This window comes from Lactuca sativa, chromosome 7, assembly GCF_002870075.4.
Source record: "Lactuca sativa cultivar Salinas chromosome 7, Lsat_Salinas_v11, whole genome shotgun sequence".
Classification (NCBI taxonomy): Eukaryota; Viridiplantae; Streptophyta; class Magnoliopsida; order Asterales; family Asteraceae; genus Lactuca; species Lactuca sativa.
Genome location: NC_056629.2, coordinates 21,493,256 through 21,519,047, shown reverse-complemented (window position 1 = coordinate 21,519,047; position 25,792 = coordinate 21,493,256). Strand labels below are relative to the sequence as shown.

The 25,792-nt window shown below is 39.2% G+C and overlaps 2 long non-coding RNA genes across 2 annotated transcripts; both read right to left on the bottom strand.

Moving 5' to 3' along the window:
* Nucleotides 1-9,835: 9,835 nt before the first annotated feature.
* On the bottom strand, nt 9,836-11,670 carry LOC111891017 (uncharacterized). Its single transcript, XR_002850085.3, has 2 exons — nt 10,571-11,670; nt 9,836-10,413 (listed from the first exon to the last, which is right to left on the bottom strand). It is a non-coding gene; the product is annotated as an uncharacterized LOC111891017 (long non-coding RNA).
* An 11,070-nt stretch (nt 11,671-22,740) lies between these two features.
* Nucleotides 22,741-24,116, bottom strand: LOC111891015 (uncharacterized). The gene is made up of 2 exons (XR_002850084.3): nt 23,478-24,116; nt 22,741-23,319 (listed from the first exon to the last, which is right to left on the bottom strand). It is a non-coding gene; the product is annotated as an uncharacterized LOC111891015 (long non-coding RNA).
* Between the last annotated feature and the right edge of the window lie 1,676 nt (nt 24,117-25,792).

The following is a 25,792-nucleotide window of genomic DNA, read 5'->3' as shown; positions in this document are numbered from 1 at the left end:
AAAACTCATTCAAAAGGTAGATTTGGGCTCCAGCAGTCGATACAACACGTAAAGTCATGAACTTTACGTCCATACACGGGACTTTAAGCTCACAAGACCCAACAATGAGGTCTATAAGATGCATGAGGCTATCATGGCCATAAAGCTTGCATCTTTATGCCATGTAGTCCTCCCTAGAACGTAGATCAGAGATATGAACCACTTGGGACATCCCAACATCAAGGACCAAGGTTTTTGAGTCATAACCCTCTTAATATGGGGACAAATAGATCTAAGAGAAAGAATACCATGTTGTAAGCTTTATTACCAGAAAAGATGGCAAATGGGGTGAAGCTTCTGGATCTACTCCTTCTCCTCTTCTATCTTTCACTTCTTTCACTAGCTTCAAGATACACCAAACAACACTCAAAACAACCAAGAAATCTCAACTTCAGTTATGGAGGATTAGGGTGTCAGGTGTAATGCTTTAGAGGTGATGGAGGCTGGGGTGAAAGCCTTATAAGATGTTTAAATAGGGTGCAAACCCTCCAATTTAGGGTTTCGCTGAGACATCTCCTACTCGCCGAGTTGGTCTTCTGACTTGTGGAGTAGGTCACTTAATCCCCCGACCCGGAGTCGATCCTACTCGACGAGTTGAGCCCCCAACTCGTCGAGTCCAAGAGTAAAATATGAAATTTGACTTGATCTTAAATGCGTACCTGAGACCGGGTGTTACATTTAGTGTTGTAAGGCCATGGGTGGTAACCATGGTCGGTTGGAAGTGTTGTAAGACGGCGATGGAATCGTATCATTCATCAATTCGAGGTAGACTATTATTAGAGATGGTCACGGGCGTGGAGGAGGAATCAGTTTGTGCCTTGAGCGTTCCAGCCAAGATTGTCGAGGATTATTCTATGTTATAGGTTGAGGACCATTGGGGTTCGAGGCGGAGTCAGTCCTGAGTGGCTCTTGATAGGTGGGGCTCGTGGGCGAGGCCTACGTTATTATGAAAATATGGTTTGGACATGGTAGAGACCGTTGGGTGAAGGTATTGGATATGGAGTTTCAGGATCAAGTGGGTGGTCAGTGTGTGACGCATAGAGGTTTATCAACTGGGTATCCTTGTTGTTTGAACTCTTGGGAACCTAGTGGTTGGACCAGGAGCGAGACTGGTAGTCTCAGAGACGGTTTGGGAATATTTATTTATCAGTCAAGTAAGGGGTCGTCGGAAATCAGAAGGTTGTGGTGTGAAATGAAGTGCATATTTGTGGATCTCGGGTTATGAGTTGAGTAGCGAATTGGTTTTGGGTAAGATCTTGAGTCGATATCACACGCGTTTTATGCAGGATTTTTGTTTCATTGGAATAATAATTGGGGTATTTATATGCCAAGGGCATCAATCACATGGTTCAAGGGTAATGAATGGTTTAGTTTTGCTGACAGATCAAGCCATTGTGTTGTGTATTGGGATGGTTCTATCTGTCGGAGGGTCACAACGTGTTTGGAATCAGGAGAAGGTAGGTCATTGTAGACCGGGTATGATATGAGACTATAGTTGATCTTGTGGCATTCTTTCAGCAGCAAGTTTGGTGATGAGGTAGTTTAGGCAATTATCTCCAGATAAGGTTCCTCTCGGGAGTCACGTGGGGCAATTGTATATGTGTGCCTTTCGATTCAGCAACCGGGTAGGAGTCTGGTGCCTCTGATAGTTAGCAGACAAGTTGGGACTAGGAAGGCCTCGACTGCTTTTGAAAAGTAGTCAAGGGGAAACAAGAGGATTCAGAGTGGTTTAAGTGATTTGGAATTCATGTGTTGAGTTGTTTGTTATACGGGGCTTATGCTAAGCCACTTGCAGTGGGATTATATAATCTCAGAGTGGTTGATTGGGCTCTATTTCACAACACTCATTTGAGTCTAACCATTGCATGAATGAATATTCTACTTGAAGAATTATCTAAGCCTTTATCAAGTACAAGTGTGTTGCGGGGATATTGGGTCTATCATTCTATTTGCTAGTAGGAACCTCAAGTTATCAGAAGTTGAGTAGTGAGCTCGGAGATAAGTGGAATAGTTTGAGCAATGGTTCGGTATGGGCAGTTTGTCAAGGAGTCAGACTATCTTGAGACTTCAAATTTCAGATTGAGTAGAAGTGATTATATTGCAAGGGATTCGCCCACCTTCATGTTCTAAAGCCCTACAAGGGTCGGCTTCGGTTGCCTTAGGAAGGCAGGGGTATGCTCAAGGTTATGGCCATGTTTCTTAAGTTATAGGGCATACCGGAGATTACATGGAAGGATTTCAAGGAAGAAATCTAATTTAAGTGGGGTAGAGTTGTAACACCTTGTTTCGAATCGTTCCCATTTTAGGGATGGTGATCAGGTATTGGGTATTAGCAGGCTTCGGATCCTTGAGGAATTGAGTTTTGGACCCCAGATGGAGTTGGATAATGTATTTTTGATGCTCGGGTATTTAGTTTGAGTTTTGGCATCAAAGGGCATTTTGGTAATTTGTCGGCTTGGGCTTTTATGGAAAGTGGATGTTCGATCGGGATATCTTATGGCAAGTATGAGTTCATAATAGTGTGGAGCTTCTTGATACCTTTTCATGGATATATAAGGTCGAAATTGGAGTTGTATCGAGAAATTCATGGTCTTTAGAAGAAATAGAGTTTAGGGAAAACCCTAGTACGCGGGGCGTACCAAGGTGGTATGCAGGGTGTTCTAATGCAAAGCCAGGTACACAAGGCGTAGTGAAGAGTACACGTAGCATAGTGCGAAGATTGGTCGGGGTGGGAGACCTCGTACGATGGGCATTTGAGGAAGTACGTTGATGGAAACCCTAATTTTTAGGGATGTACCATATATAAGCTTAATGTTAGCTTCATTCCTTCATTCCTAACTCAGCCTCCACCCTCTAAAAACGCTAAATTGACCTTGTAGCCACTTGGAGGTGTTCTTCAGCTATTGGGAGGCTTTGAAGCTCATTTTTGCCCTTGGGAAGGAAGAAGAGAAGTTGGAAGTTGTTTGGCTTGGTAGGAAAGCTTTGGATCTAAAATCATCACCTTGTGTGGAAGCTTTTTGAGGTAACAGGTTTGCATTTTGGCTTATTGTGATTTTGGTCTTCTTTTTGAGATTATGGATGAGATAGCTTGTTTATGGGTTCATCCTTTATGATCTGAGTTTGTTTTGGTATCCTTAAGGATAAAGATGCATGGTTTATGGGTATTATGGAGTCATGCATGCATTAAGTCAACCGATAAGTCCCTTTTAAGCTTAAGAGCTTATTCTAGTCATGTATGAACGTAAAGTTGGCAACTTTACGTGGTATTCCAGCTCAAGGAGGTCAGATCTGTGGTTCAGAAAGCTTTTTCTTAATGGAATTAGTGAAAATCATGTTAAGGTTGAATAAGTTGAGTATGTTGGGCGTACAAGCAGGTACGCGCAACATACATGCCTCCAAGCGAGTACGTAGCGCGTACGTGCTTGTACGCCCCTCGTACTCGGTTTGAGTGGGTTTTGTGTATTTAGGCTTCGGTTTGGGCTACCTGTTGGGCTTGGATGCTTGGGGTTTTGTTGGGCCATCTGAGAATGTGTGTTTTAGATTAGGGATAAGTAGTGGGCTTTAGGGTAAGGCCCAAGTAAGGGTTTGGGCCCAATTTGGAAAATTGGTCCATAAGTGGGCTTTGCATGATGTTTGGTTTGTGGGCCTTTATGATTGAGAGTTTGGGCTTTGGTCTTGGACCAAACTAGATGAGGGGTAAAATGCTCTTTTTACCCCATTTATGGATTATTGGATTCAGTTTGGAACCTAATTGTTAATTAAATATTAATTGTTTGATAGTGCGAGGATTTTAGGGATCAGCAGTTTGAGAGTTATTCGTGGTTCAGTTGTCGATGTGAGTATTCTCACTATATCTATGGGTTGGAGGCACCAATGCATGCCCATTACATGTTATGTGGTAAGCTAGTTATCTCTATGATACTTGCATGGAAGACCTAGGTGTAGCACATGACACTTTGATGTCAGACCAATGAGGGAGTCCATGTCATTCCAGATAAATACCATGGGGGAGCCCATGAAATTCCGGATAAAGACCATGGGGGGAGTCCATGGCAACTATATGTATGTATCTTGCATGATAATATGTGGTTGTACGTTGTATGGTATTTTAAGGAACACACTAAGCTTTGTGCTTACGATTTTCAATTTACGTTTCAGGTACTCCGGTTTTCAATTAGAAGGGCTCAGGATGATTGCAGAGCACATACCACATGTTTCCACTTTCTGTGAATTCGTAACATCCCAAATTTCGAGTCCAAAAATTTCATTTGTAATTAAGTAATTTATAAATTCGTTTACTGAAAACATTGACAATATCATATCAATCCATAAACCATCATGAACATGTCTCCAAAATCAAAACAAAGAACAGTAGTATAAATCAGAGTACAATCCGAGAAGCTCATTGTGGAAATCATGTGTGTGTGATGTGTTGCTATGCCACCAGCTCCTTCCCCTTGGATGAAGAGGTATCTGAAACCAAAAGTGAAACTGTAAGTACAAAGCTTAGTGAGTTCCCCCATCATACCACATACCATACAATCATACATGCTTCCAGGAAATTCTGGGGTGCCCGACCTACCCATGTCAAGCCATTCTGGGGTGCTGACTACCTGTGTCAAGCCATTCTAGGGTGCTGACTACCCATGTCAGGACATTCTGGGGTGCCTGCCTACCCTCCGGTCTAACTCACCCGGTCACGGGGACTATTTCACCCCCTACTACTATCACATAATAACATATCATAAACATGATGTCAGACATATCTGGGGTGTCCGACCTACCCTTCGGTCCTAACAACCGATCGAGAGACTATTCCCCTCCTACTACCACTATCACATAGAACATAGCATACTTGCACATAGAACATATCAAGTAATAGCAAACCAGACAATTATCACAAAGACAATCATCTCAATTGTAAACAACTACTAGTGGGTCAGCCTTGGTGCCTTAGACCCGCTTCCACTGGAAGGTAACTAACCTCAATGTCGTGTAGTGTCTAAAATGTCATCGGCATGAAAATTGACTCTCCTCGACTCCTTAATCCCTACATGACAACCCATCTAAGTTATCAATTTGTACTTGTAACCCTTAACCAGGGTCAACTCAGATCTGGTCAAAGTCAACTTTATTCAACATCCAATTAACTTGACTCGCCGAGTTGGTCTACCAACTCATCGAGTCCATACTCCTCCAACTCAATACAACTCCCGACTCTACTCGTCGAGTCTAGCAAGAACTTGATGAGTTCTCCTTCAATCGTACCATAGGGACCATCTTCAACCGACTTGCCCAGATTCCCTTGAACTCATCGATTTCATCTCACTCATAAGAATGTTTTCATTCAATGGCTCGTCGAGTTGTATGATCAACTCGTCGCGTCCATCTTCATGGTTTGGGAGATTGCCTTGGACTCACCGAGTTTGTTCATACAGTCGTCGAGTCCCACGATTTCCAGGTCTATAATCTCGTCCAACTTTGTTGAGTCCTTCTCTAGACTTAACCAAACCCCCAAAACAGCAAATGTTAGGGAACCACTACCCGACTCACCGAGTCCCAAGAACAACTCGCTGAGTCCACTAAGGTCCATGTCCATAAACTCGATTTCTGCTAAACTCATCTCATCCAAAGGGTAGATCTGACCTCTTAGGGTTGATATAACACGTAAAGTCACGAACTTTACGTCCATGCATGGGTCTTTAAGCTCAAAAGGACAAAAAAGGAGACCTACAAGATGCATGGGGCTCTCATGGCCATAGAGTTGGCACGTTTATGCCATGAGACCCCTCTAAAGACCAAGATCTGAAGCCATAACTCCATATTACACTCCACAACCCGAAAATGGCTTAGAATGCCCTAAATATACCAAAATCCAAGCCTTAACGATGATTAAACACATGGAAGAGCAAGATAGAAGATTTTTACCTTAAATAAGCTGAAAATGGAACACAATCTTTGGATCTTCGAGCTTCAACTTGAACTCCCAAGCTCCTTTCCTCTTCTCAAGCTTCACAATTCACCCAAATGCACAAAAATGGCCTTAGAACACTCAAACAAAGTTAGCGTTTCAGGCTTATGTCTTTTGGAAGTATAAGGGACGATGGAGGGTGAGATGGGGAGAGATAAGTTGTTTAAATAGGGCGCAAACCCTCGAATTTAGGGTTTCACTCAAACATCGTCTACTCGTCGAGTCGGTCTCCCGACTCGTCGAGTAGATCACTTGCCCAACTCGTCGAGTCCCAGAGAAAAATATAAGAATTACTTGAATTAAATGCATACCAGGAATCAGGTGTTATAGAATTACTATGTTTGTCGATGTTTTGATACAACTTAGTTACTATGGTTTTATGGGAAGGGTATGTATTAACAATTTATTAATCTAAAAACAAAAAATTTTATGTCATGATTTTCGGGACATTACAGACAATTTAGCAACATAGATAATAGAGTGAGAAGACTCACCTTGCAGACGTAGCCAACAACTAGCACATATTACATTGAACGAATCGAACGCTATACACCTACTATTAAACCATACGAGGTAAAACCTTAGTCTACCTTCTAAAACTAGTCAAATGGCCAAAGTCAACTTCAGCGAGTCCCTACGTCGTGGCTGAATAATGACAAAATAGTCGAGCATCCCAGAGATGCTACATCGTGGCTGCCAAAATGCCACGTCGTGGAAACTGGATCTCAATAGCTTAATTGATTAAGTTGTTTTCCATCCATTCCAAGAGCTCCAAAGTTCAGATCTAGTCCTTCCTAAGGTATTGATGGATAAATTTTCCAAATTTATCCATTAACACATCCCAATAAGTCAAGATCTCTAAATCTTGGTCCTAAATAACAACTTAAGGCATGAACTAATCAATTAAGTTTTTAATCACCAATGTCACAAGTCCATAACTTCCAAAATGATTTCCTACACTCAAATCACCATAAAAATTGGTGCTTTATGTGCGTGCATGTCTCTTCCAAACTAGGTTAAAACGTAGAAGAAATGAGCTCAAAATTGTGCATGTGACATCTTGGAATGTTGGTCAAAGACTGTGAATGGTCAAGATCTGAGTAAACCTCATGTGAATTTGAATCATTAAGTTTTAGTGCATATAATGTTAAACTAAATGAGTTATTTTAACTATTATGTAACAACGTAAATTTTTAAAACAATTTTTCATTTTTAACACATAATTTCATTCATAAGGGAATCCCAAAATCCAATGTTTCACATATCATCCGAATAAAAACAAATCCCAAGATCTAAATACATAAAATCCCTCGGTGTGTACGACTCATGCCGGCGCCTTCCCGCGATCCTCGTTGGTACCTAAAACACATATCACATAACACGGTAAGCATAAATGCTTAGTGAGTTCCCCAAAATACCACATACAACACATACGCCACCCGAGGCTAAATCTCGGTACGACCTTCCGGTCGATGTGTCTCAGCTCGACCCTCCAGTCTCGTAACTCATTGGACCCTCCGGTCCGGTCTATATCGTTGGACCCTCCGGTCCGGTCCATATCGTTGGACCCTCCGGTCCGGTCTATATCGTTAGACCCTTCGGTCCGGTCTATACAACACATAGCATACATATATCACAATACAAAATCTCAAGCATACACATACACATAAGATCCTCCGGTCTCCACATAGATACGGCTCTAGGAAATGTATACTGAGAAGACTCACCTCAGGCAACTCAGATAATCTCACTGTCGAAATACTGATCTATCCTCCGCCTAACCACATAAACAATTCCCTCAATTAAATAACGGCTCCCAAAGGCTAGGTTACTCTTTCTAGAATCCCACTGAAGGGTAAAAGACCATTTTACCCCCCTTTGACCCAAAAGTCCAAATGTTGACCAAAACCCTAAAAGCCAACGAAAGTTAACAGCAAGCCGTACGCGGGGCGTTCTAACTCGAGTACGTGGGGCGTACTCCGGCTAACCAGAATCGGGGGACTCGTTCCCCTACGCGGCGCGTACTGGGATCATCGTAAGTCCTAGTTTCATATTTCCTTCATTTTTAGTCTGAATCCATTAAGACCTAGGCTCATATTCCAGATCTAAGCTCTCTAATTCCTCTTAATCCATAAAGTCAAAACCTTTAAGCCTTTGCATGGCCGTAAAGGTCAGCATTCACTTCAAACATATAACCTCTTTTCCCATTAAGCCCTAATCTCATGCATGACTTAATCTTTACGCCCAAGATTGGATTTTTATGAACCCATAACTCATATTACTCTGAAATAGGGCAGATCTAAGCTTATGGAGACCATTTGCTCATAAAGTCTCCACCTTGGGACCAAAAACTCTAAAAATTGGTCCATGAAGCACAAATCAAAAATGATAAGGAAAGCTTTGAACTTTTTACCTCCAAGTGAAGCTCCACCCTCTGTAGAACTCAGATCCAAGCTTGTACTCCAACTTCTAGCCTCCACAAGAGCCTCCTCTTCTTCTTTACTATCACACAAAGGCACTTTCTAGCTTAAGACACTCACACACAAGCTTAAGAACGATGATATTGCTCTCCTAGGGTTTCTCTCTGTGGAATGGCAGCTAGGGACAAGACCATATCATTCCTTTTATAGTTCTCAAGACACAATTAGGGTTTTGCATCTGGGCCAGCTACGCCCAGCATAACCCTGGGTACGCCTAGCAAACCTAGGCAAGTCCGCGTCCAAAATAAGCGCATGAGTACGCACAACATACTCTTCAGTACGCCCAACGTACTCAATTGCCATACTTTTTCCTTTAGGGGCTAAACTTGACAACTTGATAAAGAAGAAGGGTTTAAGAGATGCACCTGAATTTCGGACTGTTACATATTATAAGATAACAGATGGTAATTTACTTCCAAATATGTAATATGACAAATAAATCAAACAATTAAAAACTGCAACCCAAAGAATGCGATTGAAAAACTGAAATTTCGTATTAAGCCGTTTTGAGAGAAACAAACACTCTAGTTTCGTAGTACGTGTTTCTCCGTCTTCATAAAGATAAAGAACGTCCAAAACGGACTTCGTATACAAAAGATATGACCATTTTATGAATTCAAAACCAGTGTAATACTAATTTTTTTAAAATTGCTAAAGCCGTTTCTATCCGTTGAGGGACTTGTACACCTCAAATGGAATTTTCTAAAGAATTTTTGGATTCAGCCTATAGCTTAATATTTAATTTCACATTTGAAATATTTTTAGTAAAAATATTTATAAAAATTAAAAAATCAGACGTTTTCAAATTTATTAATCACGAAACCTTAAACTAATGATTTTGACGTGATTTCTATTAGTGGTAATGTATCCCAAAGAGGACGTAAAGGTCCAATACAACTGACGTGAATTTTAAAGGTAGAAATAACACAACACTTCTAAAATCGTGTGCAACTATATGTGGAGGTCCGGGACAAGTTTTATGGTCAAATGCAAGTCGTCTTATTAAAGTTTTATAAAATATACAATGTATGACAATCATATAAACTCAATGCATAGATGTTATATAATTAAAATTATATAACACTACTAAATATATAAAAATTTATATATATGTCATCTAAATTTTCAAAAAGCAATTAATAGTATATATGACAAATTTTTATGCCTATTTTGTATAAATCTTCAATTCTTTATATTTTATCTCTTAAGCATGCATTATATATGTGTTAATTGTGGAATTAAGAGACAAATGTTTAAAAATTAACAATTTTACAATTCCTAACTTATAAGTTAAATTTATATATATAACATAAATAAAACCAATAAAATTTCTCAACGATACATATACACAAATTCGTACTAAATTAAATCAATACACACTAGTCATACAAAAATGAGGCTATTACAAATACAAGTTATAATATTGCTAAATGCATACTTAATTAAATCAATACACACATTAAATACAAAAATGAGACTATTTACGACACAAACTATACAAATTATTGTACAACCCTTATGTTATACATAGACACACACAAACCAAACCATTTTATCCAAAAATACACCCAAAACAAACTGGTTAAAACAAACTTGTTAGAACCTATTTCTCCTTGTGAGTTGTCAACTGAAACACAAGTCACCAACATCACTTGTCCCTGCAACATCTGAACTTGATTACGTGCAAAATATTCTTCAACCCAATATCACACTCAATCAAAACTACACTCAAAATAAAACCTGTACAATGCAAAAGTAAACACTCAAACTCAAAGGACACGTGTTTCTTTCCTCAAGTAGAGCAGTCAATAAATCACCAAAAACACAGCACCCATTTCCTTTATTCTTCTTCTTCATTCCAGTCAATAACGCCTCCATTGGAGGTGTTCTTGTAAAGCCTTAATGATTCTTTTCTTTCATTCCCTGTAAAACAGCAAAACCAAAAGCACCATCTAAATTTATTGATTAAATCTATGTTTTTCAGTCAAATATCTAACCAAAAATGCCCTTTATCTTCAACATTCTTATTCAGAAATCACAGAGAAAAAAAAAAAAAAAAGAGAGAAAGAAACGGTAATACCTTCTGCGTTTGAGCTGCAAGCACCAAAAAAATCTATCATCGAACCATTTCTTCCTTCCATCGATCCTTCCTGCCAAGCCGTCCCCACCCGAGGTATCGCAGCTTGTCTTGCCCCTTCAAAGAGAGCGTTACGATTCCGCCTTCGTTCTCCTTCGCGACCGGCCAAAGACCGAGACCTCTGCCCTCGCCTTCTCCCTCTTCGTGTTTCCACATCAATACCACCGAAACCTCGTATTTTCCCTTTTCGTGTACCGCTGCTGTAACCGAATCAAACAACAGAAGACCCCAGCAGCTTGGCTGCTTCGCCTCTTCGGCCTCGTCGAACCCCAGAGACGGCGGTCCCTCTTCGCGATTAATCGACCAACGAAGCGCTGCTACCATTGTACGCCTCTTCCCCCGCTGCTTCGTTCGTGTCCAGCTTTCCGCTCCCTCGTTTCTATGACGATCCCATTCGGTCGTCTTCTCAATCAGTCGAAATCGATGCCGATTCCTTTCCCCGATCAGATGAGGATCGAGTCTTTTCCCTCCCAACTAATTTGCTTCCGATTCCTCATTGCCTCAGTGCCTTCCTTCGCATCTGCCTTGTGTTCGAATTTGTGCCTCGATTTTTACCCGATCATAAAACGAACACGGGCATAAAAAGCCCTAAGCCAGTTTTGACATAGGAAATGACCAAAATGCCCTTGCTGTATAAATTCTTTATTCAAAATAGGCCCCGATCCCCAAAATATGATTCCATTTATCCACAAACAACCCCTTATTAGGTTATTTTTAACATAAGAAATCCCAATCTTCAAACATCGAATAAAAATAATTATTTTAGCCCCTCCTTTGAAATTATTTTTACCAAAGTAATCCTACTTCGGTTAATTAAATTACCAAACATCCCTTATACTCTAGTGAAGTTACAAATCAGTCCCCAATAGTTCCAACTTGTTATGAAATGGTCCGAGAGTATTTCAAAGTTCAAGAATTGTGGATTTACGCTTTCTCACGTCTAGTTTCTCAAAGAAACAGAATTCAAACGATTGGAACTCATGCTACGAAAGTGAGTGCTTACGACCCCTTTTTAATATTATAATTATTTCGGAGGGAATACATGTGCCTAATTATGTTTATACAAATCAATTCCCTTTTAATGTGAAAATACAATAAATCTAGTTTATAAAAATATTATTATTTAATAATTTACCTTATTGTTATGAATACATTGGTATAATTTTTTCGTATATGTATAAAATTATTATTAATCCCTACACGACAACCCTTCTAAGTTATCAATTTGTACTTGTAACCCTTAACCATGGTCAACTCAGATCCGGTCAAAGTCAACTTTGGTCTACATCCAGTTGACTTGACTCACCGAGTTGGTCTACCAACTCGTCGAGTCCATACTCCTCGAAATCAATACAACTCCCGACTCTACTCGTCGAGTCTAGCAAGAACTCGACGGGTTCTCCTTCAATCATACCATAAGGACCATCTTCAACCGACTCGCCGAGTTTCCCTTGAACTCGTCAACTTCAACTCACTCATAAGAATGTGTTCAGTCTATGACTCGCCGAGTTGTATGATCAACTCGTCGAGTCCATCTTCATGGTTTGGGAGATTGCCTTGGACGCACTGAGTTTGTTCATACAGTCGTTGAGTCCTATGATTTTCAGGTCTATAATCTCGTCCAACTTTATTGAGTCCTTCTCTAGACTCAACTAGACCCCCAAAACAATAAAGGTTAAGGAACCACTACCAGACTCACCGAGTCCCAAGAACAACTCGTCGAGTCCACTAAGGTCCATGTCCATAAACTCGATTTTTGCTAAGGTCATCTCATCCAAAGGGTTGATCTGACCTCTTAGGGTTGATATAACACGTAAAGTCACGAACTTTACGTCCATGCATGGGTCTTTAAGCTCAAAATGACCAAAATGAGACTTACTAGATGCATGGGGCTCTAATGGCCATAGAGTTGGCACCTTTATTCCATGAGACCCCTCCAAAGACCAAGATCTGAAGCCATAACTCCATATTACACTCCACACCCCGAAAATGGCTTAGAATGCCCTACATATACCAAAATCCAAGCCCTAAACATGATTAAACACGTGGAAGATCAAGATAGAAGCTTTTTACCTTAAATGAGCTGAAAATGGAACACAATCTCTGGACCTTCTAGCTTCACCTTGAACTCCCAAGCTCCTTTCGTCTTCTTAAGCTTCACAATTCACTAAAATGCACAAAAATGGCCTTAGAACACTCTAAGAAGGCTAGTGTTTCAGGCTTATGTCTTTTGGAAGTATAAGGGGCGATAGAGGCAGAGATGGGGAGAGATAAGTTGTTTAAATATGGTGCCAACCCTCAAATTTAAGGTTTCACTCAAACAATGTATACTCACCGAGTCGGTCTCCTGACTCGTCGAGTAGATCACTTAAACATCCTATGGATCACGAGTCTACTTGACGAGTTGGGCCCCCAACTCGTTGAGTTCCAGAAAATATAAGAATTATTTGAATTAAATGATGGGTTTTAGCCATAAGAACTTTCCTATGTGCGCATGCAAAACCCTAATGCTTGGATCTAGGCTTTCTAATAAACATGCTTTGAATCCAAGTTTTCTAATGACTAATTAGGTTAAATAACAACATTGAAACAGATCTAGAATCATACCTTTGAGTTCCTTGTTGATCTTGAGGTCTTGGAGCTTCTAGAGTCACAAATGTCACTCCTCTAATGGCTTACAAACACCAATAGCAAGGAAGATGATTTAGGAGAGAGGAGAGGGGAGGAAATCGGCCAGGGTTCTCTTACTTTAGGAGAGGTCCCGATTTCCTTATGCCATGGGGTCTATTTATACTTGTAGACTCCTTAAGGGTTACAACCTAAACCCTAATTGGATAATCTTCTCTTAAGGCTATCCAAATCCTTTCCATAAATAAGCCTTGGACGATTTTAGCTATCCTATATCTCATAGAATTCGTCCATAGCATATCCAAATGGATTTACAGTCTAAAGCTTAACTATCAAACAATTGACAGTTTATACCCCTTTATTTAATTAATCTCTTTAAGTCACCAAATTAATTCCAATTAATTCTATGACTTATATTAATCAAATAACAAATATATTATTCATTATATTATTCTCATAATATATTAATAATATTTACTCTCTCTTAATAAATCATTCTATCAAGTTGCTATGGTGAAGGCAACCCAAAAGAACCATGCACAACCGGGTCAAATACTTGCCTAATATAGTTGCAGCCTTAGACACTATTCCATCAGTCTCCCACTTGGATAAGTCTAGTAACTATATTTACAAGTACAATTCGGTTTGCAATCGTAGCTCTCAAAGACGCTGTCAACTCTGATCTAATCAATCTTGTCCTTTAGATAAGGGAACGTACAGTCCTCTGTTAGATATCATGCTGACAATCCTATGGAATGGTTAGTCAAGCATTTAGGTTTCTCGATCTCTGATTTATTTGACATAGAACTTAATCGAACACATCAATTCAGTTCTGACCGGGACCGGCACATAAGTCAAATCAAATCATCGAGCGGTCGAGATATCGCTTTTACCTTCTTAGATAAAAGTTACAGATAAACTTCGACTTATATGCATTTACTTATTCATTAACCAACTATACACAACAATACGTTTTATAATACCGAGTTACTGATGCGTTTTCGTATTATCAATGTACAATCAATTAACAAATAACAAATCATATATCTAGGTTTTAAGACCATATGATATTATCGTCTTGCGATCACCTTTTCTATCGTATTCCATAAGGTGATTCCTGCAAGCGCGGGTTTATTCCAATGCTCAAAACTAGTTCATAAGCACTAATGAACGTTGCAGCAATCCTTTGCTATGTCTAACACCATTTAGACATTCTACACACCAATTCATGACAATCTTCATTCATATATACTCAAAACATATGAACGATTGTGGACCATTTGAACAATTTCTATTATTCTTAATAATCTTAATTATTCTGGAAGTCAAAACATGCAAAATGAAACAATAGCTAAACAATTAACATAAGATAGTAACATTACTCATAAATAAAACTCCTTTATTTAATCATCAAATGTTAATTACATTTATCAATTACACGTTTCTAATACTATCTAATCTATGCTAATATCATCCTTTAGCCTAATACTCCTAGCATGCTGCAAGTGCTTAACCCTACTCAGTCCCTTCGTAAGCGGATCTGCTGGGTTATCTTCTGATGATATCCTCTTCACTACGAGTTGTCCTTCTTCTACACGATGTCTAATGAAGTGATACTTTCTGTCGATATGTCTTGATCTACCATGATCTCTCGGTTCCTTGGTCAAGGCAACCGCGCCTTCGTTATCACAGAAAATCTCCATTGGCTCCTTTATGGCAGGTACAACTCCAAGATCACCGATGAAGTTCTTTAGCCATATTGCCTCCTTCGACGCTTCGCTCGCTGCAATGTACTCTGATTCGCACATTGAATCAGCTACGGTTTCCTGCTTGGAACTCTTCCATGTCACTGCTCCTCCATTTAGGGTAAAGACCCAGCCCGACTGCGAACGGTAGTTGTCCCTGTCGGTGTGAAAGCTGGCGTCACTATACCCTCGCACCTTCAAGTCATCACTCCCTCCGAGGACTAAGAACCATTCCTTCGTCCTCCGAAGGTACTTAAGGATGTTTTTCACCGCAATCCAATGTGCTTTGCCAGGATTCCCTTGATATCTGCTAACCATGCTCAAAGCGAAGGCTACATCAGGGCGAGCAAGTCATAGCGTACATGATTGAGCCAACTGCGGAAGCGTATGGTACTCGGCTCATCTCTGCTATCTCAGCTTCGGTACTCGGACTTTGAGTCTTACTCAATTTGGCATTACTTTGTATCGGTAGTTCTCCCTTCTTTGAGTTTTCCATACTAAAACGTTTTAGTACCTTCTCTAAGTAAGTATTCTGACTAAGTCCAATTAGTCTCTTACTTCTTTCTCTTACTATCCTTATTCCCAAAATGTAAGAAGCCTCTCCGAGGTCCTTCATAGCGAAGCACTTCCCGAGCTAGGACTTAACCTCCTGCAGAGTCCGGATGTCGTTTCCTATGAGTAATATGTCATCGACATATAGAACGAGGAAGCTTACTATACTCCCACTGGCTTTGACATATACACAAGATTCGTCTTCGCTTCGTACAAAACCTAACTCTTTGACTTTCTCATCGAAGCAAAGATTCCATCTGCGAGACGCTTGCTTAAGTCCATAAATGGACTTCTTAAGCTTACACACTCTATTTGGATGCTTCGGATCCACAAACCCCTCTGCTGAGCCATGTAAACATCCTCAGCCAACTTTCCGTTAAGGAAAGCGGTCTTGACATCCATTTGCTAAATCTCATAATCATGAAATGCGGCAATTGCTAGCATCACTCTAATAGATTTAATCTTCGCAACTGGTGAGAAGGTCTCATCATAGTCAACTCCGGGAGTTTGAGTAAAGCCCTTCGCAACCAATCGCGCTTTATATGTGTGTACGTTTCCATCCACGTCGGTCTTCTTCTTGAAGATCCATTTGCACCCAACGGTCTTACGTTCGGGCACATAATCAACCAAATTCCAAACTTGGTAATCGTACATGGATTGGATCTCGCTATCCATTGCCTCTTTCCACTTTGCAGACTCCGGGCCTGCCATGGCTTCCTTATAGCTATTAGGTTCATCAAGGTTTACTAGTGTACCATCACTAATATACGTGTCCCATTCGGTAGTAATATGAAAGCCATAAAACTGGGGATGAACTCTAACTCTATCGGAACGTCTAAGAGGTAAGGATTCGTCAATCGATTCAACCGGAGTTTCCTCCTCGGGTTGAATGCCAGCGGTAGAGGTTCCTTCATCTATCGACTCTTGAATCTCTTCAATTTCGATTTGCCTCCCACTGTCTCCTTGGCTCATGAGTTCTCGCTCTCGGAAAACTCCTCTCCTCGCAACGAAGACAACATTGTCCTTCGGTCTATAGAAGAGATATCCAAAGGATGTCTGCGGGTAGCCGATGAAAATACATCGCTCACTTCGAGGTTCGAGCTTGTCGTGAGTATCTCGTCTTACGAAAGCCTCGCAACCCCAAACCTTGATATGTGCCAACGAGGGAGCTTTCCCTGTCCACATCTCGTGAGGTGTTTTGGCAACCTTCTTAGTAGGGACTCGGTTAAGGATATGGGCGGCAGTCTCTAAGGCATACCCCCAAAAATAGATAGGTAGCGAAGCACGACTCATCATAGAGCGAACCATATCCAATAAGGTTCGATTACGCCTTTCTGCCACACCATTCAACTGCGGTGTCCTATGAGGCGTCAATTGTGAAACTATTCCACACTCCTTGAGATAATCGTGGAATTCAAGACTTAGGTACTCTCCTCCTTGATCGGATCGAAGCATCTTGATTTTCCTGCCAAATTGATTCTCCACTTCATTCTTGAACTCTTTGAACTTTTCAAAGGTTTCTGACTTTTGCTTGATTAAGTAGATATACCCATATCTACTATAGTCATCGGTAAAAGTCACATAGAAGCGGTTCCCATCCTTCGTGGTTGATCTAAATGGTCCACATACATCGGTATGTATTAGGTCCAATAAACCCTCGCCCCTTTCACATGTACTCGTGAAGGGTGACTTAGTCATCTTTCCAAGCAAACAAGACTCGCATGTGTCATCTTCCCTAAGGTCGAATGACTCCAACACTCCATCCTTTTGGAGTTGGGCTATGCGTTTCTTGTTGACATGTCCAAGACGACAATGCCACAAGGATGCTTTATCCATACTAGTGGAAGAATCAATATTCAAAACATCATTTCCTAAGTTATCAACAATCATAACGGTTTCATATATTCCATTACATGGTATAGCTTCAAAGTAAAAGACACCATTTAGATAAGCCAAAATAGAACCATTCTCATTATTAAAAGAAAATCTAAATCCTTGTCTATATAAACCATGAAATGAAATGATGTTTCTAGCCATATCTGGCGAATAGCAACAATTGTTCAAATCTAAAACCAAACTATTCCTAAGCACTAAAGAATACACTCCAATCTTGGTCACAGGTGACAATCTTCTGTTCCCCATGATTAGATTTATCCTTCCTTGCTCCACATCCCTACTTCTTCTTAGTCCCTGCACATTAGAACAAATGTGATAACCACAACCGGTATCAAGAACCCAAGAAATAGCATGATTAGAATCGTTAGATTTGATTGTGTATATACCTGCGAAAGATGGCTTGATCTTTCCCTCTTTGATTGCTTGCAGGTAATCTGGGCAGCTTCTCTTCCAATGTCCTATCTTGTGGCAGTGGTGGCACTCTGCCTCCTTAGGGTTAGGGCAGGGCTTAGCGGGATCAACTTTGGTCCCACTAGAAGAGGCACCATCTCGGGCTTTCACCTTGCGATAGTTCTTCGATGAAGCTTTCCTCTTCTTTCCCTTTCCTTGACCAAAAGCCAAGACAGGAGCAGCGGGAGAATTGGGAGTAGGTGCAACAGACTTGTCCTTGAAGTTGCTCTTAGCGACCCTCAAGAGACCTTGGAGTTTGCTTAGGGTGACCTCTTCTTTGTTCATGTGGTAGGTCATCCTAAATTGGTTGTACATCGGAGGCAAAGAGTGAAGCACCATATCGATCGCCAAGTCTTCACCGAAGTCAACATTTAACTTGCAAAGGCGGTCGACATACCTTTGCATCTTTTGCAGGTGCACGGTAAGAGACTCTCCATGACCCATCTTAGGGTGACCTCTCATAACGCTCTTGTCTCGCGTTTTGGTGGTATCTCTCCAATAAGTCTTGGTGCATCTCGTACGGGTACATGTCCTCGTAGGACTTTTGGAATTCGGAGTTCATGGTAGCGATCATGATGCAATGTACCTTCGTTGCATCTCGCTCATGAGTTTCAAAAGCGGTGATTTCGGCGGGAGTAGCAACTTCGGGGTTGATTTTCTCGAGCTTCTCATCGAGGACATACTCCTTATCCTCATAGCGAGCAATGGTGCGAATGTATCTTATCCATTCGCTAAAGTTCGTTCCATCGAAGGTGACCTTTTGGCAAAAGCTCATCAACGTGAAAGAACTAGCAGCAGCGTTGTTTGCGTTCGACATCTACAATTAGAAAGGACAAAGATAGATTAGAATAAGAATCCCTAATTATCACCCAATAAGAAAAATTAGGGCTAGGATCCAACAATAACATTTACATACTAGAAAAGGGATGCCGTAATCTAATATGCAAATAAATTGAAGGTAAGTGAATAACGATTCACTAATTCTCCATCACAAAACTTAAACTATTAGTCCTAAGTGTTTTGAGAATTCCTAGGTTCGGATGAGATTCATTGAAACTATTCAATGGCATGTTTAAATCTCGATATGCCCCTCTTGTTTGTGACTGGGATGCTGAGGATCACAAAGCGGGTGTGAATTACCATGCAAATTCACATGGTGCCTTCATTGTAACGATCACCTATTCGATGTGCCGGTAAACCACACACGCTCCATCGAACTATGATAAACAATGAATCACCCTTTGCCACCTTCGCTTAGAACCAATTAGTGTGCCGGTAAACCACACACGCTCCACTAACTTCTTAGCAAGGTGCAAAGTGTAATTTCATGGGATTGCATCAATTCACTTTTCCTAAAGTAACTAGGATTGGGAAATTTAAAAATATGTGTAGTTACTTTATATTTCTTATTATACTTTTAATGAGAGGATGAGGTTGCCCTATCCTACCCGTTCGGCTAACGACCCTCCACCAATCAAGCAAGCGGTGGGTGTGAGTGTACACCCATTAAGCGCCATTTTATAGGCCGCAACCTTATACCCACCTTATAGATCGACTTCGTGAATGAGGCCTACTAACAGTAAGACTAGCATTTAGTTATACATATATATTATTCTAGTAATATCATATTAGTATAGGGTTGTATTTTAATACTTTTAAAATCTAGGGTTTGAAATTTAAGTTGTCTAAATTAAAACTTTTAATCACAAATATAAATTTCAAAACTTGAGGGCAAGTTTTAAACATTTAAAACATGGAGGATCAAATAACAAATAATTCCAATTAACAATTAATATCCTAATTATCTATATTTGATTTTATTCAAGATAATTACCAAAATAATTAAAATAATTAATTGATTATCATATAAGGAAATTAAATATTTTATTAGTTGATAAATACCTTTAACTAGATTAAGATAATAGTCATATATATCAAAAAATCAGATTTAGATTGATCTATTATGATTAAGGTAAGTTTCCATAAGATAATTATGAAAAAATCCCGAATCTGGCCATTCCTGACGCCTGGACTCGCCGAGTGCACAAGGGGACTCGCCGAGTCAGGCCTACTCGCCGAGTCCACCTTGGAACTCGCCGAGTCCATGACTCAGAAACCTAAAAATCGAATTTTGCAGGTTTGTTTCAGTTAATCAAGCAACAATTTAAAGAAAACCAAGCTAGGCTCTGATACCACTGATGGGTTTTAGCCATAAGAACTTTCCTATGTGCGCATGCAAAACCCTAATGCTTGGATCTAGGCTTTATAATAAACATTCTTTGAATCCAAGTCTTCTAATGACTAATTAGGTTAAATAACAACATTGAAACAGATCTAGAATCATACCTTTGAGTTCCTTGTTGATCTTGAGGTCTTGGAGCTTCTAGAGTCACAAATGTCACTCCTCTAATGGCTTACAAACACCAATAGCAAGGAAGATGATTTAGGAGAGAGGAGAGGGGAGGAAATCGGCCAAGGTTCTCTTACTTTAGAAGAGGTCCCGATTTCCTTATGCCATGGGGTCTATTTATACTTGTAGACTCCTTAAGGGTTACAACCTAAACCCTAATTGGATAATCTTCTCTTAAGGCTATCCAAATCCTTTCCATAGATAAGCCTTGGACGATTTTAGCTATCCTATATCTCATAGAATTCGTCCATAGCATATCCAAATGGATTTACAGTCTAAAGCTTAACTATCAAACAATTGACAGTTTATACCCCTTTATTTAATTAATCTCTTTAAGTCACCAAATTAATTCCAATTAATTCTATGACTTATATTAATCAAATAACAAATATATTATTCATTATATTATTCTCATAATATATTAATAATATTTACTCTCTCTTAATAAATCATTATATCAAGTTGCTATGGTGAAGGCAACCCAAAAGAACCATGCACAACCGGGTCAAATACTTGCCTAATATAGTTGCAACCTTAGACACTATTCCAACATTAAATGCATACCAGGAATCAGGTGTTACAAAATTACTTTGTTTGTCAATTTTTTATAAAACTTAGTTACTATGGTTTTATGGGATGGATATGTAATAAAGATTTATTAATATAAAAACAAAAAATTTTATGTCATCATTTTCGGGACGTTACATACAATTTAGCAACCTAGACAATATAGTGAGAAGACTCACCTTGCAAAGGTAGCCAACAACTGGCAGATCTTACATTGAATGAATCAAGTGCTATACACCTACTATTAAACCATACAAGGTAAAAGCTTAGTCTACCTTCTATAACTAGTCAAATGGCCAAAGTAAGCAAAGTCAAAAAGTCAATAGTTAAAGTCAACTTCAGCGAGTCCCTACATCGTGGCCTCCTGTTGGCCACGCCGTGGTAGAATAATGACAAAATAGTCGAGGATCACAGAGTTGCTACATCGTGGCTGCCAAAATGCCACGTCGTGGAAACTGGATCTCAACAGCTTAATTGATTAAGTTGTTTTCCATCCATTCCAAGAGTTCCAAAGTTCATATTTTGTCCTTCCTAAGGTATTGATGGATAAAGTTTCCAACTTTATCCATTAACACATCCCAATAAGTCAAGATCTCTAAACCTTTATCCTAAATAATAAATTAAGGCATGAACTGATCAATTAAGCACTTAATCACCAAAGTCACAAGTCCATAACTTCCAAAAGGATTTCCTTCAATCAAATCATCATAAAAATTGGTGCTTTATGTGCATGCATGTCTCTTCCAAACTAGGTCAAAACATAGAAGAAATGAGCTCAAAATTGTGCATGTGACATCTCAGAATTTTTGTTAAAGACTGTGAACGGTCAAGATCAGAATAAACCTCATGTGAATTTGAATCATTGAGTTTTAGTGCATATAATGTTAAACTAAATGAGTTATTTTAACTATTATAAGATACCAGATTGTAATTTACTTCCAAATATGTAATATGACAAACAAATCAAACAACTCAAAATTGCAACCCAAAGAATGCAACTGAAAAACTGAAATTTCGTATTAAGCTGTTTAGAGAAAAACAAACACTCTAGTTTCGTAGTACGTGTTTCTCCGTCTCCGAAAAGATAAAGAACGTCCAAAACGGAGTTCGTATACAAAAGATATGACCGTTTTAAGAATTCAAAACCAGTATAATACTAATTTTCTTAAAATTGCTAAAGCCGTTTCTATCCGTTGATGGACTTGCACACCTCAAATGGAATTTACTAAAGCATTTTTGGATTCAGACTATAGCTTAATATTTAATTTCGTATTTGAAGTATTTTTATTAATAATATTTATAAAAAATTAAAAATCAGATGTTTTCAAATGTATTAATCACGAAACCTTAAACTAATGATTTTGACGTGATTTCTATTAGTGGTAATGTATCCTAGAGAGGATGTAAAGGTCCAATACGACTGACGTGAATTTTAAAGGTAGAAATAACACAACACTTTTAAAATCGTGTGCAACTATATATGGAGGTCCGCGACAAGTTTTATGGTCAAATGCAAGTCATCTTATTAAAGTTTTATAAAATATACAATGTATGACAATCATATAAACTCAATGCATAGATGTTATATAATTAAAATTATATAACACTACTAAATATATATAAATTTATATATATGACATCTAAATTTTCAAATACCAATTAATAGTATATATGACAAATTTTGATGCTTATTATGTATAAATCTTCAATTCTTTATATTTTCATCTCTTAAGCATGCATTATATATGTTAATTGTGGAATTAAGAGACAAATGTTTAAAAATTAACAATTTTACAATTCCTAACTTATAAGTTAAATTTATATATATAGCATGAATAAAACCAATAAAATTTCTCAACGATACATATACACAAATTCGTACTTAATTAAATAAATACACAAAATTCATACAAAAATGAGACTATTACAAATACAAGTTATAATATTGCTAAATACATACTTAATTAAATCAATACACACATTAAATACAAAAATGAGACTATTTACAACACAAACTATACAAATTATTATACAACCCTTATTTTATAAAAAGACACACACAAAACAAACCATTTTAACCAAAAATACACCCAAAACAAACTGGTTAAAACAAACTTGTTAGAAGCTATTTCTCATTGTGAGTTGTCAACAGAAACACAAGTCACCAACATCACTTGTCCCTGCACATCTGAACTTGATTACGTGCAAAATATTCTTCAACCCAATATCACACTCAATCAAAACTACACTCAAAATAAAACCTGTACAATGCAAAAGTAAACACTCAAACTCAAAGGACACGTGTTTCTTTCCTCAAGTAGAGCAGTCAATAAATCACCAAAAACACAGCACCCATTTCCTTTATTCTTCTTCTTCATTCCAGTCAATAACGCCTCCATTGGAGGTGTTCTTGTAAAGCCTTAATGATACTTTTCTTTCATTCCCTGTAAAACAGCAAAACCAAAAGCACCATCTAAATTTATTGATTAAATCTATCTTTTTCAGTCAAGTATCTAACAAAAAATGCCCCTTTATCTTCAACATTCTTATTCAGAAATCACAGAGAAAAAAAAAAAAAAAGAAAAAAAAAAAACTGTAATACCTTCTGCGTTTTAGCTCCAAGCACCAAAAAAATCTATCGTCGAACCTTTTCTTCCTTCCGTCGATCCTTGCTGCCAAGCCATCCCCAACCGAGATATCGCAGCTTGTCTTGCCCCTTCAAAGAGAGCGTTACGATTCCGCTTTCGTTCTACTTCGCGACCGGCCAAAGACCGAGACCTCTGCCCTCGCCTTCTCCCACTTCGTGTTTCCACATCAATACCACCGAAACCTCGTATTTTCCCTTTTCGTGTACCGCTGCTGTAACCGAATCAAACAACAGAAGACCCCAGCAGCTTGGCTGCTTCGCCTCTTCGGCCTCGTCGAACCCCAGAGACGGCGGTCTGTCTTCGCGATTAATCAACCAACGAAGCGCTGCTACCATTGTACGCCTCTTCCCCCGCTGCTTCTTTCGTGTCCAGCTTTCCGCTCCCTCGTTTCTATGACGATTCCATTCGGTCGTCTTCTTAATCAATCGAAATCGATGCCGATTCCTTTCCCCGATCAGATGAGGATCGAGTCTTTTCCCTCCCAACTAATTTGCTTCCGATTCCTCATTGCCTCAGTGCCTTCCTTCGCATCTGCCTTGTGTTCGAATTTGTGCCTCTATTTTTGCCCGATCATAAAACGAACACGGGCATAAAAAGCCCTAAGCCAGTTTTGATTTAAGAAATGACCAAAATTCCCTTGCTGTTTAAATTCTTTATTCAAAATAGGCCCCGATCCCCAAAATATGATTCCATTTATCCACAAACAGCCCCTCATTAGGTTATTTTTAACATAAGAAATCCCAATCTTCAAACATCGAATAAAAATAATTATTTTAGCCCCTCCTTTGAAATTATTTTTACCAAAGTAATCCTACTTCGGTTAATTAAATTACCAAACATCCCTTATACTCTAGTGAAGTTACAAATCAGTCCCCTATAGTTCCAACTTGTTATGAAATGGTCCCGAGAGTATTTCGAAGTTCAAGAATTGTGGATTTACGCTTTGTCACGTCTAGCTTCTCAAAGAAACCGAATTCAAATGATTGGAACTCATGCTACGAAAGTGAGTGCTTACGACCCCTTTTTAATATTATAATTATTTCGGAGGGAATACATGTGCCTAATTATGTTTATACAAATCAATTCCCTTTTTATGTGAAAATACAATAAATTTAGTTTATAAAAATATTATTATTTAATAATTTACCTTATTGTTATGAATACAGTAGCACAATTTTTTCGTATATGTATAAAAATATTATTAATCCCTACACGACAACCCTTCTAAGTTATCAACTTGTACTTGTAACCCTTAACCAGGGTCAACTCAGATCCGGTCAAAGTCAACTTTGGTCTACATCCAGTTGACTTGACTCGCCGAGTTGATCTACCAACTCGTTGAGTCCATACTCCTCCAACTCAATACAACTCCCGACTCTACTCGTCGAGTGTAGCAATAACTCAACGGGTTCTCCTTCAATCATACCATAGGGACCATCTTCAACCGACTCGCCGAGTTTCCCTTGAACTCATTGAGTTCATCTCACTCATAAGAATGTGTTCAGTCTATGACTCGCCGAGTTGTATGATCAACTCGTCGAGTCCATCTTCATGGTTTGGGAGATTGCCTTGGACTCACTTAGTTTGTTCATACAGTCGTCGAGTCCTATGATTTTCAGGTCTATAATCTCGTCCAACTTTGTTGAGTCCTTTTCTAGACTCAACTAGACCCCCAAAACAGCAAAAGTTACGGAACCACTACCAGACTCACCGAGTCCCAAGAACAACTCGCCGAGTCCACTAAGGTCCATGTCCATAAACTCGATTTTTGATAAGCTCATCTCATCCAAAGGGTAGATCTGACCTATTAGGGTTGATATAACACGTAAAGTCACGAACTTTACGTCCATGCATGGGTCTTTAAGCTCAAAGGGACCAAAATGATACTTACTAGTTGCATGGGGCTCTCATAGCCATAGAGTTGGCACCTTTATGGCATGAGACCCCTCTAAAGACCAAGATCTGAAGCCGTAACTCCATATTACACTCCATAACCCGAAAATGGCTTTGAATGCCCTACATATACTAAAATCCAAGCTCTAAACATGATTAAACACATGGAAGATCAAGATAGAAGCTTTTTACCTTAAATGAGCTGAAAATGGAACACAATCTCTGGATCTTCTAGCTTCACCTTGAACTCCCAAGCTCCTTTCGTCTTCTCAAGCTTCACAGTTCACTAAAATGCACAAAAATGGCCTCAGAACACTCTAAGAAGGCTGGTGTTTCAGGCTTATGTCTTTTGGAAGTATAAGGAGCGATGGAGGCT